Source organism: Drosophila pseudoobscura, chromosome X, assembly GCF_009870125.1.
Source record: "Drosophila pseudoobscura strain MV-25-SWS-2005 chromosome X, UCI_Dpse_MV25, whole genome shotgun sequence".
NCBI lineage: Eukaryota > Metazoa > Arthropoda > Insecta > Diptera > Drosophilidae > Drosophila > Drosophila pseudoobscura.
The window spans coordinates 37,625,952-37,644,482 of record NC_046683.1 but is presented as its reverse complement, the minus strand read 5'-3'; the positions used below and the strand labels follow the sequence as shown (position 1 = coordinate 37,644,482).

The 18,531-nt window shown below is 44.2% G+C and overlaps 1 protein-coding gene across 2 annotated transcripts in view; it reads right to left on the bottom strand.

Annotated features, from left to right (window-relative positions):
- NFAT (NFAT nuclear factor) overlaps window positions 1-18,531 on the bottom strand; it is a 57,212-nt gene that overhangs the window by 36,787 nt on the left and 1,894 nt on the right. The gene's annotated exons all lie outside the window — the stretch shown is intronic.

Sequence of the window (18,531 nt, the reverse complement as noted above, 5' to 3'; positions counted from 1 at the left end):
GCCATGCCAAGAAAAATAGCCTCAGATACCTATACATCGGCCTCCGTTCTTAGCCATTTTCTTTGTGTACCGGAAGTCGAAGTCTTTGCCTTTGGGTCCTTGTATACATCTTCTGGAGTCATTACACAATAGATCACAAAGATCTATTATTTTCGTCTCTCAATAATATTTTGTTCCACTCTTAAGACCCAGACCATGCCAAATGATTTTCAACGACTTTTTGCCTCATTTTCAAATTTTTTACTCGGAGTAAGGCAACTTTTCGGACTATACGTCCGTTTAAGTCTGTATATTGAAGTCTCCGACGAACCATCAGACCTGATTTTTCTTTGCCAATTTGAGCGGATATGGCCTTGGAAGACATGAACTGATCCTTTTTTGCAAGACTGATGATGCGGGTGTCCGTTGTTAGTAAAGATTTCATCTTCCATCCTCGACTTTCAGTAAGCACTTTAGATTTTAAATATGAAAGAACTTAATAAAAACCAACAAGCCTCTGACCAAATCCTTTAAAATTTATAAATAATTTGGCCAGACCAAAAATGCCTATCCAGCAAAAATTGAAGCACAGAATTTTATAGATGTAGATATGGTCATTCTCTATGATTCTGGGTGATATTTTTAAAGATTTTCTCGCATCTTAAAAATTGTGAATGCCATTGTGGGTTGGCTGATCTAGTTTAAATAGTCGAACAGATAGACATGGCTTTATTGACTCGGCTTTTGATGCTGATTACGAATATATATACTTTATGGGGTCGGCAACGCTTCTTTCTGAGTGTTACACACATCCACTTTCGCCACAGATCTAATAGTGGTAGTGCTTTCCCCATCTAACTTAAGTATCCTACATCTGCTTTGTTGCTGATGAATGCATTTATAAATCGGACTCAAACCCTTTGTAGCTTCAGCTTACCGCCTGAGGAGTGTTGGGCTTTCGAATGCAAAATTGGTAATTTTTTGCGGTATTTTTTTTTTGTTTCAAAAATTATACTTGAAAAAGTCAATTAAAATTAATTCTTTTGCTTTTAAATTTTATTTGTATAGGTACAATAATGAGGCGCCGTTTAAGGTATCGATTTTAAAATGTAAAATGTTAATGGATAAGAGGTAAAGGTGCAGCCGTTTGGCCAAACCTCCTAAAATGGTATTTTGTACCGTTCGGTATTTCTTGCCCATATAATTTTTTGTTTTACAAAAACTACCAAAATTGTGCATTTTTTAACAGTATTCATCGTTGAAATGGTATTTTTGACGCATATACCTGATGGAGATAAAACTCTGCCGCAGCAAAGGCTAACAAAAGTCAGATATTTTCGTTTCGTTTCGTTTCGTATGACTGTTGAGAAAATCTCAAAGTAATTGATCCCCTACTGCTAGCTACCGCCTAATCTCGACTTCAATTTGTTAAGTCAAGAAACTCACGGATTTTTGGCAAATCGTTGGCTGTGCACACGTACATACATACCCACAAAATCTGTGCTTCTTGACGCAACGCACGCTGAATACCCTACAGAGAATTGTTCTCCTGTGAAGGCATGTGCGAAATATTTGATGTATTTTCACACGCATACATACATACGTATTACGTACATTCGCCCAGTATATTGGCATCTAAGGGATATACGAAATTTTGACTTTTTTCTGTTGTGGGCAATCGTCTTCGAGAAGTGTCCCAACCTCTAGTGAAATCTGAAGTAATGGGTGTATGCTTCGACAGCGCCGTCGAAAAACCAACACAAGCAAGCAGACCTCAAATGCACGAGCAGACGAGAGACGAGAAGACGAGAAGACGTGTGCACCAATACCAACAAATCGCAGTCGTCGGCTGCCTCATGTACACAGCGTGAGAGCGCGGTGGCTTTCCGAGCTCTCTCGTGGCTTTCAAAAAAGTTTCAGAGAGCCAACTTTCGAGCCGACAAAGAGTAGGGGCGTTGGTAAACTTACTGCTATATTGTCTTTCCCACAGTTAACTTCAAAAACTAACTTTAAGTAAATTAACAAATATGCTATCGGAACAGAACTCCATATATCGAAAAGAGTTTTAATTGATGTATAGTGATGGGGGGATGGGTGTAAGGCGGTAATGGCCATTTTAAACACTTTTTTAAACAGTTTTTAGAAACCAGGCGAAACACACGGAATACCCTGTGCTCAGTCTCTAAATACCTACATATGTATGTTTGTATTTGTGGAGCTGCGGTCAGTATAAAAACACTGAACATTGAGCTGCTTTCAAATGAAATGCTTTGAATTTTGAAATACAGTTACAGACAAAATTGATTGTAAATCGTTCAATAAATACTAAATACTGAAAATTGTTGGATGCCGTGTTATTGCTCTTTGCACGAGGATGAGTCTTCTCAGATGTTTAGCACCTTGAATAACCCCCTTCACGGTCCATACTCTCCATACTCTCTCCATACGTATGCCGACTGGTGGGGATTTGAGGTTGCTCGGAGTATTACCCAACGACCCGACGGTCAGCTTCGGTAGATGCCTTTTGAGTGTGACTCTTCTTGTATTCTGCCATATTCTGACTGATTTGTAATATATGTAATTATGCGCAACCGTAGAGTTCCTTCCCATTTTTGCTTATTTTCCTCTATAAGCTTTAGCCCCCGTTCATTTTACAATATTTCTGGGTAACGATTCACTTCAAAAATCTTAGGGAGAATAGAGCGCAAGAGCAACTACAGTAGAGTCCGGTTGTAACGTCCCGTCACATCGACGAAAATTCAATGGCTTGGTTGAATGGTCCCCGTGCAAACTTACATACATACATACATACATATATGTACATATATGTACATATATGACAGGGCCTCCGCTCAGTACGTCTCCGCTTATTGCGACGTGCCGAAAAAATAAATACAGCGAAATAATGCCAACAAATTGAAGCATCTAACGACGCTGTTAGAAACGTAGTATGTATTTATCAGTGATCGGCACCGATTTCAAATGAAGAACTGGATGAATATGTATGTACATATGTATGTATGTACATATTGATACATTAGATTAGATGGCGGACAGGACGGCGACGACAACGTCGAAGTTCAAAATGAAGATGTGTCAGCACCTAGGGTCTTAGAGGCATTTAAGGCTGCCGAAACTCTGAATAGATTTGCCCATTCAAATTGTTCTCAATTTGAAATAATGCTGTGCGCGGCTGTTTTTATATTGTTACTGCTAAGCAATCAAAAATTACTGATTATTTAGAATAAAAAGATAAACCACTTACAGTATGTATAGAAATTAATCCTGTTACATTATGCTTATGAATATGCATTATATGTATACGACTTATTGTGAAAAATCCATGTTATTGAATTAAATTTTTTGTTTGATTTAAGAATTAATTAGTTTTATTTTTAAACCTATTACAAACGTGGCTTGTGGTTGGAGCGCGCCTTCCGGGTATAACGACGTAAGATCGTCTGTCCATTGAGTGTCGTTATACCCGAATTCTACTGTATTTTCGTTCAAGCGAGTAAGAAATAACAAATGTTACTGGTTTTCTATATAAAAAAAAATAAAATAAAATAAAATAAATTACAACTAGCAGAATCTACAAACTATAGCTTGGTCCCGCCAGCCTTGGGTCTTGAGTCTTGAGTCTTGGGTTGGGTTCTCTGTCCTCGAAGAAGGTTTTAGGTAATTGCATTCGGGGCATCCACCCACTCCGTCCCCAGATAATCAGGTACGCAGTTGTAATCGTAGCAGTTATTTACTACTACTACTACTACTACTACTGAAATTACACATCCTATTAAATGCCCACTGAATCTCTCTCCCCTTCTCACCTTGCCCGCACCCTGCCCGGACCCTGTCCGCCCCTTTGCGCGCCGATGAAGTTTGTTTTCCCTACTTTTTCGTTTGTTGCAAGTTGCAATCTCAGAAAATGGAAAAATTCCAAAACAAATGAAACATCGTATAAATAATTATAGAAGCCAATTGTTCCTGCAGGTCAAGCGACTACTATATGTACAAGTTGTTGTTGCTCCAGTTTTTGTTGGTGCTCGGACTGCGAGTGGTGCAGGGCGCAGGGCGCAGGGTGCAGGGCGCAGGGCGCAGTGTGCAGTGGGGAAAAGAAGGAACACAAAAGTACAATAAACCGTATTAATAAGTGCAGGTTGTAACCTTGAACCTTGAAAATGCTCAGTAAATGGTTTTCGTGTTGCTGCTGCTGCTCTTTGGGCCGATCGACGCTAAGGTCGCCGCGCCACGCACTGGGGCCGAGAAGTAGGGTATAATATAATACATTCCCTGGTACAACAGCAGCAGCAGCAGCAGCAGCAGCAACAACAACCATCGACACAAAAAAAAAAAAAACAATAATAATAATATTAATACTCGTACATGAGATGCAATCATCATCATCATCATTGGAATTGGATTTGGAATCGGCATTGGGAGGGGCAGGACGCGGAGGGGAGGGGAGGGGAGGGGAGGGGTTGGGTTGGGTTGGGAGTGTTCTGTCAACGAACAAAATGTTATAAATTATACATCGCTACTAAATGACAAATGTGCGAGGCAGAAGTAAAATGTTAAGTATTATTAATTAAATTTAGTCGCCAGTAAAAAGTAAAAATGGTCAGCGAATTGAGGAAAACTTTCTCGCGGTCTTGTGGTTTGCGTTTGGATTTCCAGCGTTTCCTGCCGCTACTGCCGGTACTGCCGGTACAGGACGGACTGTGGCTGAAAGGATGAATGTGGTTTTGGGGAATCTGCGCCTGGCCTGATCTAATTTGTCTTGCTTCGATCTGTTTCGATCTGTTTCGATTTGTTTCGATTGGCACCCCAATTAGTATAGCCACCAGAATTGCCAAATGATTTGCCTTGAAATGACGGAATGTGCGTCTCACTCCAACGGGATTCGCGAATCACACCGAAATTCCAGAACGAGAACGAGAACGGGAACGAGCGAACAGCCCTTTACCTTTAGGGGTAGGGGGAGGGGGAGGGGAGTACCCATATCAGAGGCTGTATATTATGTGAGGCAGACACATACATATGTATGTACATACGTGTGTACACACTCGTACGGATCTCAACATCTTAATCATGTTAAATGGTTAATCACGATTTTATACGATTTATTTCGTATCGATTAACGCGACGATTCTCCGTCTTCGTCCGTCTCCGCCTCCGTCTCCTTCTTCATCTCTTGTTCTCCCTTTCCATTTCCCTCTCATTCGGTCTTCTTTTTCTCACTGTCTATCGTCTGCTTTGAACTGGGCTTTCGACTCGGGACGCGACAATAAAACGCTAACAACAATATTAAACAAAACAAAGTCCTAATGAAACCAGTAAGGAAGCTATCTTCGCCGCTTCGAACTTTGCATACCCTGTAAACCGACGAGTACTAATGAATAGCAGCCCGGTAAAACTGAATTTCACCATTGTACAAGAGTAGTGTTTCCGTAAATGGTCTCGGTTGCACTCTCGTCCGCTAATGGGCATCCGTCCAGCGCGTACAAAATATATCTTCATCATCCGACTCTGATAAAACGTTACTTTGCCTCGAAAGAAACTCAACTACATCGAAATCAGTCCCCAACGAAGTACCATCCGGCCGGCATATCTCGCCCACCGAACCCGCCTAAGGATCTGACGTACTTTACTGACGTTACAATGCGAAATTTCTGTGGTAATAAAAATTAAAACAAAACAAAAAACACAAAAAGATAAGTCAGTCGAGATTGGGCTTATTCTCTGGGATTTTTACGCGGAAGAACTTCCACTGAGAATCATCTTTCTTATAAGAGATATTCATAAGGGAAATATGGTACTAAAAATACCAACAAAAAATCAAATAAAAAACCAAAAGAATACCTCCTGCTGATTGTAATATTTGTTATTCAAAGTTCATAAACTACATCGCACGTCATTTGGGTAATTAGCCAAGTTTCAATCATTTTGAAAATAACATCGGGACATAGCATCGGGAACTGTTCCGTGGAAATGCCCTTATTGGGTCGCCATGGCCAATATTTAAGTGTTCTGCAAAGCGAGCTGTTATTCTAAAAATCAAATCAGGCCAAAAAATCAAAAGCATTTACAAGAACACCGATAACATTCTCTTTGTTTTCATATTCAAACAAAAAAAAAAAAAAACAAAAAAAAAAACAATAAATCCAACAGCGATAAAAAAAAACACCAGACATCAATTGTTATTGAAAAAGTTTATTCTGGCAATTTTTTACGGGTTCGCTCGTAAAATAAAATCCGCAGAAAAGACGAAACAGCAATAAGAAGAAACGAACACTAGGCGGGAGCCGAAGTTTTGATGCTCTTTCCGGATTGGGTGTATCTATGCAATGATAAAAATGAGAGAAACCGGCGGCTCCGTCGCATACTCGTTTAACTAGGGCATTTCCACCATGCCAATAATAGATTTCGATATTCTTTTCATACTTTTCATATAATTCAACCGATTGACAAATAATTTCATTAACTTTGATCTTAAAACCTATTAGAATGATCATGATTTCGTTTACAATTATGTACCTCCTAGTCTCTAGTCTCTCTATTACTATTACTAGTCTCTCTAAAATATTGAACTGCGAGTCTGAGAGAATCTGAGAGATCCCAGAAAATTGGCCCGATCTCGGGTAGTTTTTCTCTTTTGTTAGCCCGCAATTTGGTATTAGATGCCTGCGCAGATTTACAATAAAAAAAAAGGAAATGTATGTAGTTCTTCATAGTATATAATCAGAGGAAATGCTATACATATCTTATAACCCTAACAAAGTCGCAGAGTTTTGCCATTTTGTAGCCCAACCTCAAGAACCAATCGTGTTTTCTGTAACGAAATGTCAGGTCATAGTGTGGCTCGTATCTTTAGAAACGATCATTCGATCGTGTAGAGGGCAGGGCATCCAATTACTATTCAAATAGAAGAACATTTTTTGTATTCCATTTTCGTACTTTAAGTGGTCGGGGACGCCTGATCCTTTGCGTTACCGTCAATTGGTGAACCTCCGCTCCCTCTGCCAGGGAACAGGAACAGCATCAACATTAACCGTTCGAAGTTAAGCCTTTCAACAGTCGCTGTCTCTTCTTAGGGGTTTATTTTGCCAACTTTGTTTTAATTGCTTCAACTGGTTCATCGCATCGGCCGCCGATGCTGCTGTTTGGTTAATTATAGCAATGGCAACAGTGGCGGCCAGATATCACGCATACGCCACACTGCCCGCCGGTGATCTCAGCTGTTAAAGGCATACTCGGACAACAGAATAACAGTAGCAGTAGCAGTGGCAGTAGCAGTGGCAGTAGCAGTAACAGTGACGTAACAGTGCCGCAACAGTAGCGCAACAGTACCATAACATAACAGCACAGACAAACTAAATGAGAGCCTTAGGTCTAGCCGCTGTTGTTTAACAGGGGAGTAGGCATGTGCCCGAGGGGAGTGCGAGTGTGTGCACGTGGAGTGGGCGGTTAGTTTTCGTTCATGGGGGCTCTTCTAGGACCCAGCCGTTGCCAAAGAGCGGGAGGGGATTACTTGAGGAAATACCTAAATAGATGGTATCTTAGTTCGCACGCCATTCTCTTCGATCCATTCGATCTCTCTCTCTCTTGCTCCCGCTCCCGCTCCCGCTCCCTCTCCCGCTCTCTTTCTGCTTCTCTTCTGCTTCTTCGTGCACTTAGTGGTAATTTGGCGCGTGTCTGTGGTCTGTGCTGTCTGTGTGCTGTCTGTGTGCTGTCTGTGTCTTCAAATCGCCGTTTAGTAGATTATGCAAAGTGCTCGACTGTTCGGAGCGGGGCAAGGTAGTCGAACAAGTGGGTGTGTGCGTGTGTTTGCATATGTTTATGCTTAGCCCGCCAACAGCACACACACACACACACACACACACACACACATGACCGGAGAGCGAGAGTGTTCATTGGGAGAGGGGGAGAGGGAGGGGGAGGGGGCGGGTCAGCGGCAGGTGCGATTGTTAGTGGTGATAAGGGCCACAAAAAGCGCGTTTCGCTCAAGTTTTCTTTGAATATTTGGAACTTCCGGGGCAGGAGACTCCTCCACATGAATGATCAATCTGCGTGTGTGTGTGTGTGGGTGTGGGTGTGTGGGTGGGTGTGCCTGGGGGATCTTGCTGTTGGCATCACGTGGAAGCAAGTGGCTGATAAGAGCATAAATAACAACAAACGTTTATCAATCCTCTGTTTGCTCTTACACAGTAAATATCTCGGACATTGTCGATTATCGCGTCGAAGCGGCATCACTTTAATCAAACTACATGAATGGGGCCACACCCACACAACCCACTGATGAATGGCCGAAAGCACAGCAGCAACAACATCGTGACTGCCCCAGAGCCTTCAACTAATTAGCACATGTGGAATCTACTTCGGGAGCTGCCTCCTAAACGCACAGAGCACTACATGCTACTGGTGTTGGGTTGCCCGCCAGTTGCTCACTTCGTCACTTCGTGAGTGAGCATCAGCGAGCATCAGCGAATCTAACTGAGCAACAAAACAAGTGAGAGAGCCCCTGAACAAGGAAGAACTTCAGCACAAGAGCACAAGGCAACTGTCGCCAAGTAATTGTCACTCGGTAGGGGACTACGGGTGGGTCGGTTGCCGCAAGAGCTACTTGCACCAATCCTCTTGCACCATCCTCTTCGAGTACCGCTCCAATGTTGAATAAAGACTCTCGATTTGTTATAGCCGAATGTGTACCAATTTTCATTGTCAAAAAATGAGTTCAGGGTAAGGCAAGGTTCAGGTCAAAATCACTTAGAGACGGGACGTGATGGTATACCGTAAAGGTCTGCGAAGATTCAGATGTTGCTCGGATGTTCCTTGGCAGTAATTTTAAGATATTTACATACACACATGCATACATATGTACATACTTACATACATATGTACATATGTGCATGCCGCTTTGCTCCTCTTCCTCTGAGGAGGCTCCGGGAGTGAGCTGGTGCACCCTCAGAGCGGTATGGTCTGAGATCCTGAGATCGCCTTCAGATCCCGTTGAAAATTTGATATGTGCTATTGGATAAAGATGCCCCCCACAGATACGAATACCCGATCTAGCTTCGTAAATCAGGCGTGCGATCGGACAGAGAAAACAAAGACAGCCACAAGCATCGAACGGGCAGCTTTGCAGCGGCTGTTGTTGCTTGTTTGTCGGACATTTAATATGTCGCATTTACCATTTCGTCTAAGATTATAGGTTTATGCTAGACTGCCTTGAGATGGCCATGTGACGGCGACCTTAGCTCTGACGTGCACGACACGTGTAACACTCGAGCCGTACAAGGGGAAAATTGGTCAGCCCCGCTCTGTGGCTGAAGCGATGATGCGACGATGCGACGATGCGACGATTCGGATCCTGAACCACATCAAACCAGATCGCAGATCGAGCGGAACAGCAAAAGCAGTCGATACTCCACGATCAGATCTTCGGGCTTAGCGAGGGGGCTGGGAAAACAGGGAAAACAGGGACATTTCTTGGCTTAATATGCACAGGTTATACACTTTTTAGATACGTAGTTCAATGTTAGAGAGGCTTTGAGGCAAAACTTTCAGCAAGAATCATCTTTCATAGGAGAAAATACCGAATAGGTGAACATTAGCTTATTTTAATGGGTTTAAGGTCAAAGTTCAAGAAATCATATGTCGATTGGTTAAATTAGCCGAGTTGCAATATTCTTAGAAAATGATATCGGGACACCAGCATTTGGAAATGTGTTTTTACTGGCTTTTAATTTGTTGGCCTCGGCGGATTTTCGCGGTACACGTATGTACCTTTGTACCTGGTCGTGGTCCGGGTCTGTCTGCCTGTCTCCATAGGGTAATTTTTGGCTTGGAGTGTAGGACATATGTACATATGTACATATGTATCTGTGTGTACGTATCTTTATGAGCGGGGCGTGAGTGCTAGTGCTGCGATCCAGTGGGCAGACCCTGTAACAGAAGACGAAGACGACGACGACGAAGACGACGACGACGACGACGACGACGACGACGACGGTACTGTCTGATAAGATTTTGTTTACTTTTGTCGGCGCTGCCTCGCGCGCTTCTCCCGATTTTCGGCAGTGCCAAGAAAAAGAGGAAGCACGACAAACCGTCTGACAAGTGCGAAGAGAGAAGACTGAGAGAGAGATAGGGGAATAGGATGAGCTCCGACTATAAAATGCCCACTCTGAATGTTCTGGATTCTTCAAAAGTTCTCATATAAATATTTATCTGATCGAGAAAAGTTTGGAGCGGTTTGCACACAATATCTGTGTTATTGTTATTGTTTTCCCTGGGCTGAGTCTCCTACATATGCATGCACAGGTCCCTGCGGCCCAGGAACCAAATTTGGTTACTCCAGCTCCTGGAGCCAGGAAAAAACATGCGAACATATATGTATATAAAGAGACCGGACAGGACAGGACAGGACAGGACTGGACAGGGATAGATGACTACATATGTACATATATGTATGTACATATATACATATTGGCATTTCCGCACGCTCTTGATGTCCGAAAAAGATTTTGCTTTTACACGGAAATGGCCATATGTATGCTGCCGCCGCCAAACCGCCCCGCGAGCACAGTATACCCTGGCACTGTTTTCGAGTAGCGGGCATCAGACAGAGACCAGAACACGGCACGGAACCAACACATGCACATGCGACCGCATGTGAGCGCCTTGAGGTGTGCGTGTGGAGCGTGATTCGATTCGATTCGATGCGATGCGATGCGAGGCGATGCGATAACTATGACGAGCATTGCGACTCGGATTCGTATTCGGATTCGGATTCGGCTTCGGCTTCGGATTCTGTTTCGGCTTCGGCTTTCTGGATGCGAAGCGAATCCAGCTGGGGGAGGAGCTGACAGACCCAGTCAGACCCAGAGGCCTGCGATTGAGGCAACGCAAAATACTTTGATTGAGTCGAGTCGAGTCGCTGCGGCTGGTTGTTGTTGTTGTTGTTGTTGTTTTTTTGTTCGCTAACGTCACGTGACATGCGCGTGCCTCAATTCTCTGACGCGCTCCGCTCCTAATCGCTCCTTCATTTGTTTGCCCTCTTTCTTTCGTTCTTTCGTTTCGTGTCACGTTGCTCTCGCTGCTCCTCCCAGAAAATATTTTCGATTGGTCTCGTTTTGTTACAGTCCCAGAACTCCTTGGGCGTGAGCCGACCTCCGACCTCCGCATAGGCAGTTTTTATTCGGCTTCAAATTCTGAGGGAGCCAAGGGAAAATCTCAAGATCGCTGGTGTGTTCGCCCTTTATGGAATGCTCGAAATTAAGTGCGAGACGGCGGCATGGCCTTGGGGACTTCGATCTTCGCCAAGTTGGACCACTTCTTACCCGATTGGCATTCCTACAAAGCCAGTGTACGATATTTACTAGATTTTGAAACAGGATCAAGACATTCTAAGATTTCGCTAAGACTTCATTTTATATTTCCACATGCAAAACCGATCTACAAAGCGGAAGGAACAACGGTATGGATATGCCAACTCCCAGTGGATTCCAGTGGATTCCAGTGGATCTAATCGTTGGGAATCGTGAGGTTTATGCGGCTCAACAAGCCAGGGCTATCCAGGGCTGCCCCGTGGTACTCCCGAAGAAACCTTGACTGGTGAGAGGGAGTTTCTGAAGAGGACTCTTTGGGACCTGGAACAGAGATACATAGCTAGAAATCCATCTAAGGTACATTTTGTGTGCTGGAAGGAAGTGGTTTACTGATTCGAATGCTTAACATCCGTCTGCAAGGTACCTTGAAAGCCTTTAATGGTGACAATACACAAATAATTAAATGTATTATCCATGCTGAGTTGGAGATATAAGTGACTTGCAGAGGTGTTGCAGGTGCGGAGCTAAACCCCTCTCAAACATTTTAGGAATAGCGGGTAACTTTGATATACCTCTATAGTTCGTTGCATCAGACTTGCTGCCTTTTCATGGAGAGGAATTGTGAACGATTCCTCACAAACAGTGAGTGAATAGTGGGTGAATAGGTTAAGCAAGGGCCCGCTTAGAACCTCCGAGCGGTGCCTGAGTACACAGCAGGGAACTCCGTCAGGACCCACTAGTCGAAGATCATGAAGCAGCAAGCTTTTATTTAGCAAGGAACTGAAAATGCTGTTCGACCTCGGTAAACCGTAGGGGTACGGCTGACCAGAGCAGCTTCCCTGGGAATAGGTGGTTTGGAAAAACTGGGCAAAAAGATCGATGACGTATTGAGAAAGGCTAGCGAGAAATACGATGAGATATCGTACTCTATAGCCTACCCGACCAATCCAATAGGATAGCCAGGAGTAGTATGGTAGACGTCTTCGGGTATACAGAGCGGAAGGACTCGGATCCGATACAAAGCACAGAGCAAGCAATCAACGTCAGGAATTTTTCACATGGTTGACTTGAGACAGGGACAGGAACAGGAAAAGGAACAGGTCAAGCAAGCCGTCAAAAAAGTTATTAAACTCGTTTGCCGAAGACCAAACAGTACCTGGCACGTTGAAGTCACCAAGAACTAGCATATGGGATTTATCTCATAGCGAGGAGTCACTCCTATACCACACACCACGTGGGAGCGGGAGTGGGAGGGGGAGTGGGAAGTGGAGGCTGCGATTGGCGCAGGCCCAGATCGCAAGATGACTGTGGCCGCCGGCTATAAAAGGAGACCCTCGACAGCAACGAGTGTCATTCGTGTGAAGGACGTGAACGCGAGTCAATCCGAGTGCGCGGAAGTCGGTGAGTGAATGACGGGGTGCAGCAAGGTCTATAGTAAGTCCTTGCCACCACTTGCACCGCTTCCCTTTCAGGAAGCCCCGATTGCCCAGGCTCCCATAGGAGAGTAGAGCGTATCGCCTGGTCCCAGCAAACGCGAGTCCTAAGCTATCTGAATCGACGGGTCAGTCCGGGCGATCGGCCGAGCATTCCTAGTTCTAGGGGGGAGCATACTGTACCCTGCGATATCCACGATCATTGTCACACGCTGGTGAAGAGTACTCGTGGAGCCTCGAAGGGTATAGGGTATAGGGTACACAACGAAACAGCGCAGTTGTCAAAGGGTTAAATGGATATCGTACTGGATTGGAATAGAAAATTGAGCAGCAAAACATTGCATAAGATCCAGTGAAATGCCAGACGGTTCCAGGCTACGAAATTTGAAGGCGGTTTTGTATCAGAGCTGGGCTCATCGGACGATTAGTGATCAATTAACTAGTTCTCGATCAGTAATTACCCGTAGCTCATCGCTTATATGTTTGACTCGGGAGTCTTTCGAAACTTTTAGCTGTTGCCAGACCTTCCCTGGACTCGAAAACGATTGTTCTTCCCGATTGCCGATTCCCAGCTGGAATGTTGCGATGTTTGTGGGATGGTGACGAAACGCCCAGTGACCCAGGTTCCATCGATTCATTCTCCATCACGCTTGCCGTTCCCGCTCCGGTTCCCGTACCCTATGGTACCCGTGCCACCATGCATCTATCATGCATTTCGATTAATCTCCAAGCGAAACCGGCTGTCGGGGGACTCACCTGGATGACGATACAGCGGCATCGCAGCGACAGCCCCTCGTTGCCGGCAGCCCCAGTCCAACATCACCTACATACGTCACTCGTCACTGCAAAAGTCAGAAGAGTTTTTCACCTATCGGCATTTCCGGACCACTCTCTGAGAGCGACCTTGGCCGCTGCCACGGGGATTCTGAGAGGGGGGTTCTGTAGAGGGGCTTCTGCTCTAAATTAACTTCTACGAAACGCTTTACCAGAGTTGTGTTTTGGCCTTCAACTAACAATTGTCGTTCGGCGCCTCCCCCCACCCTGCTGTAGTTGTTGCAGTGGAGCGGAGTGGAGTTGGGGGGCTGGTAATCTAGCAGTGTAATGGTATATAATGACTTAGAAAATGACAATAACAAGTACTAATAACGCTACGTTCAAGTGTTGCGACTATTCGATACCTCGATACCTCGATACCTCGATACCTTTTTCTTATCTTTTTGGAACGTAGGCTTTTCTAAACCTTAAGAGATCCCGTCACATTCCATCCTCTTGTTTTCCACGGCCCTAGACAATGAGCCATGAAACCTGCTGTACATTGAAATAGTGGTAATAGTAGTTGAACTCAAATTTGAACCTACAATTCGTTGGATGCCTTGCCCTGGCCTGGCCTGGCCTGGCCTGGCCTGGAAAGTTGGTCCATAAGATTTCGATGCGATTGAGATCCACTGGCTAGAAATGGCAAAACGTCCCAGCGTGCTTTCGGGTGTGTGTTTGGATTATAAACATTTTTGAATGTGCGCAAAAGTACGCATTTTGGCCAGATACGCCAACACCAGCGTTCGAGACACTCACCCAGCCCACACGGGCTGCTAATCGGGTTTCACTGGGTTTCACTGGGTTTCTCTGGAGTCCTTCTGACTACGTAATAGCTCCCGAGAGCACCTCGCTCTCGATCAGCCCAAGGAATGTTTCGTCACTGTGGCACAGGCGTGAGTCGTGCACCGGCACATGGGAACATTCTCTGACCCAGACGCGTAGCTTTCTAGGCAGGACGGACTCTTCGAGGACCTTGTAGGCTCGGTCGTGCTCCAGCGCACACTTCAACCATCCCCTAAAAGAGTCGTTTTTCGCATGCCACCCCGGGGTTCAGTCTACTTTTTACAGTTACTCCCAACCACCGTCTCCCCTGCTCAAGCAAAAATCAAAAATACCCTCGATGGAGCGCGGCTTAGCTAGAATTTAGGTGGAGAAACTATTTGGCGACCAGCCCATGTCTTCGAATTAAAAATATGGGTGCAAATTTACATATCTATTGGGTCCGGACTATGTTGGAATGTTCCTCGATCCTTTCAAGCAAACTGCATTTCAGGGTCTGTTGGATGGCCCCAAAACGGATTCCAGAATTCCAGAATTCCCGAATTCCCGATTAATCTGGTAGCCAACACTGTTTAAGTTGGAAGGCTGTCTAGTCCAGGTTTTTCCTGGTTCCCCACAATGACTGCGAGCATGCATGGGGTAGGGTACTATTCACCAAGAAAGATACGAGAAAATTTCCCATAACCAAACAGCCTCCTGCCTTCGTAAAAGTCAGTCCCCTCCTCCTTCTACGATGGCAATTAAAAATGCAAACCCGAGAGTGATTCTCATTGAATAATTGCGGATCGCATATCGTTTGTTCCATGAATTGGGAAAGTCTCATCGCTCCTTTGTTCAGAATTAATTTCCCTACTGCGATTGCGGACTGCGGAGTGCGGACTGCGGATAGATCAGTGTCCCGGATTCGCGTGACTCATGGATTTACACTCAGGTGAAGCATGGCTAAACTGAACTCGAATCTCTTCAGTTTGTTACGACTCGACTCCGAGGCCCCAATAAATACTTTGATTGCATTTTATTGTCTCTCGTTGTCGCCGGGGACCAACCGCCGACAGCGGACAGCAGACAGCAGACAGCAAACAGCAAACAGCAGAAAGAGCCAAAACTTATTTGCCATTAATGGGACGATATGTACATATATTAATTTCGGCTCGGAGCTTATCGACCAGCCGGCATTACAATGGCCTTTATTTGGGTATTTTTATTCGCTTGTTTGTGAGCGTTTTAACGGTTCAGATCCATATTTGCAGCACGAGAGAAGGGACAACGGGGCGAATGCCCTGTGAATGACACAGAAAAGTGGGCAAACGAGTAAGCCTCGATCAGGCAAGTGAAGTCCCTCGGAACAGATTGGATATGGGGCATGGGAAGCCGTCGACTAGTCGACTAGGGATAGTCTCGAGGGGCATTTATTCACGGTCAGGCATAATGCTGCGAAGACAGAACACTAAACACCCCTCACCTCATATTAATGTACCCTTTGCTTAAATATCCATTAACGGAAATCGAATTGGAAGAAGCACAGACAGGGGAACAGGCAACGAATTTAATCATTTTGTTTTGAACGCGAGACACATTTGAATCGTGCATCGACGGGGGCAGCCAGCCGGGGATGTCGGCAGCAAAGTAGTACCGAGGGGCTGATCAGGCGCACTCGACACACAAACACAAACACACACACCACACACACACACACAAAATAATAAAAAAAAAAACACGTGGCTTTGGGGTGACAGCGCAACAACAAACAAATTGAGGTGGGCTCGCAAAAAAACAAAAACAAAAAAAGGCAAGAGATCAAAACAAGTGAGAAGAGCAGAGCCAGGGGTAGAACAGAAGAGAGATTCAAGTTGAAACTTTTTTGTGGGAAAGCCAACCTCATCAGCACGAAGCAATGAGACAAAGAAGGAGTGGGAAAGGGAGAGGGAGAGGTAGAGGTAGTCGAAGACGAAGACGGAGAGCAGAAGTGAGCGCAAAGTACACACATGCATACACATGTACAAAGGTACAATACATTCAATGAGAGATAAGGTCCCCGCTCTTCGGGTAGAACAACCCTATGGCAGCCACTCTCTCCGATCTCTTTCTGTACGAACACATCCCACATGCCGAAAAGTCTACAAACCTGTTGATGTGTTGGTGGTGATGTTTTGCTGGCGCTCATCAATAGAGGCTACAACATGCATACATGCATACATGCATACATATGGGTGTACATATGTATATCGCTGCATCGGAATCGGCATCGGCATCGGCATCGGAATCGGCATCGGAATGTCGTATGTAGCTTATTTGCAGTATAGACTTGGACTGGCGCTGCCATTCATTATTTTTTCAATTTAATACCAGGCACTGCCCCGCCCCACACCACAACAACAACTCTAACACTAACACACACTGGGCGAACAATGGTACATACATACATACATACATACATATATGTACATATGTACATATGGTGTATAGTGTAGAGGAGAGTGTGTGTGGGCAGAGGGGAGGGGGGATACGAGTAAACTATAATATTGTCGCATCAACAATAGCAAATAAAACGATTTTCATACATAATTAAATTGATTAACTAACTTGAAATTATTCAAGTCGTCGCCGTCGTCGTTGCCGTCGATTGCCGTCGATTGTCGCCGTCGGGCTTTGAATACCAAAACAGCCCGAACGCTGAATAGCAACAAAAGCAACAGCAACAACGATGATCATTAACTAATCTAGAGAGCAGAAAATTGTATTAAATTAACCAACTTGAGTGTGGAGTGGGTAGGGGGGGAGAGAGCGAGGGCGAACAAAACAATTGCTGACTCAATTCTAGTCACGAGACTTCCAATGCAATTAACAGACAGACAGACAGATACTCTTTGAGTATCGGGTATAAAAAAGTCCGAATAAGACGGAAGAAGCCCTTTGATCAGCCCTATAATATGTCGATTTTGGGCAACTATTCTTTTCCGAGATTTTTGCAAAAAATACCAAGACAGTCGCAAGGGACAAAAATATATGTACGTGGTCTTGCGGCGATCAATTCAAACCCGGATTTCGGCGAAAGTAGAGGCAATATATTGATGCGAATTTCTGATAAATCTTTTGCATAGATGTCCCTTTATAATGGTTATAATTTCACGCAAATATGATTTGAATCTGTAGTTTTTTTTTCTTCTTTAATTTGATTTAGCCTCTGTGGCACGGGACCAAAAACTTTATAGAAGTTAAAAGATATACCGTTAACCGATATTGAGAAAAGTTTCTGGAACTTTTATCAAGAATCGTCTGTCGTACTAATAATAATAATAATAATAATAATAATACAAAAGAACCTGACTAAGTCTAAAGAATACAAAAAAATACCTCAAAAATTAAAAATTAACTAGATATGTATATCTCTTATTAGGATTTAATAGGATTTCACATGAAAGGTATGTCAATTGGTTAAATTCGGTAAGTTTCAATCAAACTAGAAAATAATATTGACATAACGTGCGTGCATATACGGATATGTGTTTGTATTAACATTTAATTTGTTGGTCTCAGTAGTTCCTTCAATTTCCTTCCATGGAAATTCCTACATATGTATGTGCATAAATGCAAACATAGTCTGTGGGTCCATGCATATGGATCCGTCCTGGGGGCTGAAGTATACGGTTTCGATTTAAACTGTCCGATCTAAATCATATTTGGGAAGTGGTATGGAGAAGCTATTGCAGAAACTTTGTCCAGAATTACCGTTAGTACCTGCACATATGTACATACATATACATACTATGTGGGATGACAAGCTTAGATAAGCACAGTAGGACACACTCTTTACACTCTGTGCCCTGCAATGGGGGAATATGCAAATGGAAGCTCGCCACCCGTTTCGCCACCTGCCCAGGTGACATCCCGGTGGCATACTCGTGAGTATGTATGTACATATGTATGTACATGCGTACATGTGTACATTGTATATACCTGAATGGAAGGGGGCAAACATTTAATTCTATAATGAGAATTAGACGGAGCAAACAAATGGCTCAGGATAGCGGAATTGGTGGAGACAGTGGAAGTGCCTTCCGAAGGAGCCGAGAAATGAAATACTGAGCAAACAGCGAAAAGGAACGCAGTAAACGATTGGGGCCATTTACGAGTACACACATACATATGTATGTAGATATGTATGTGTGTGTGTGTGTGTGTGTGTGTGTGTGTGT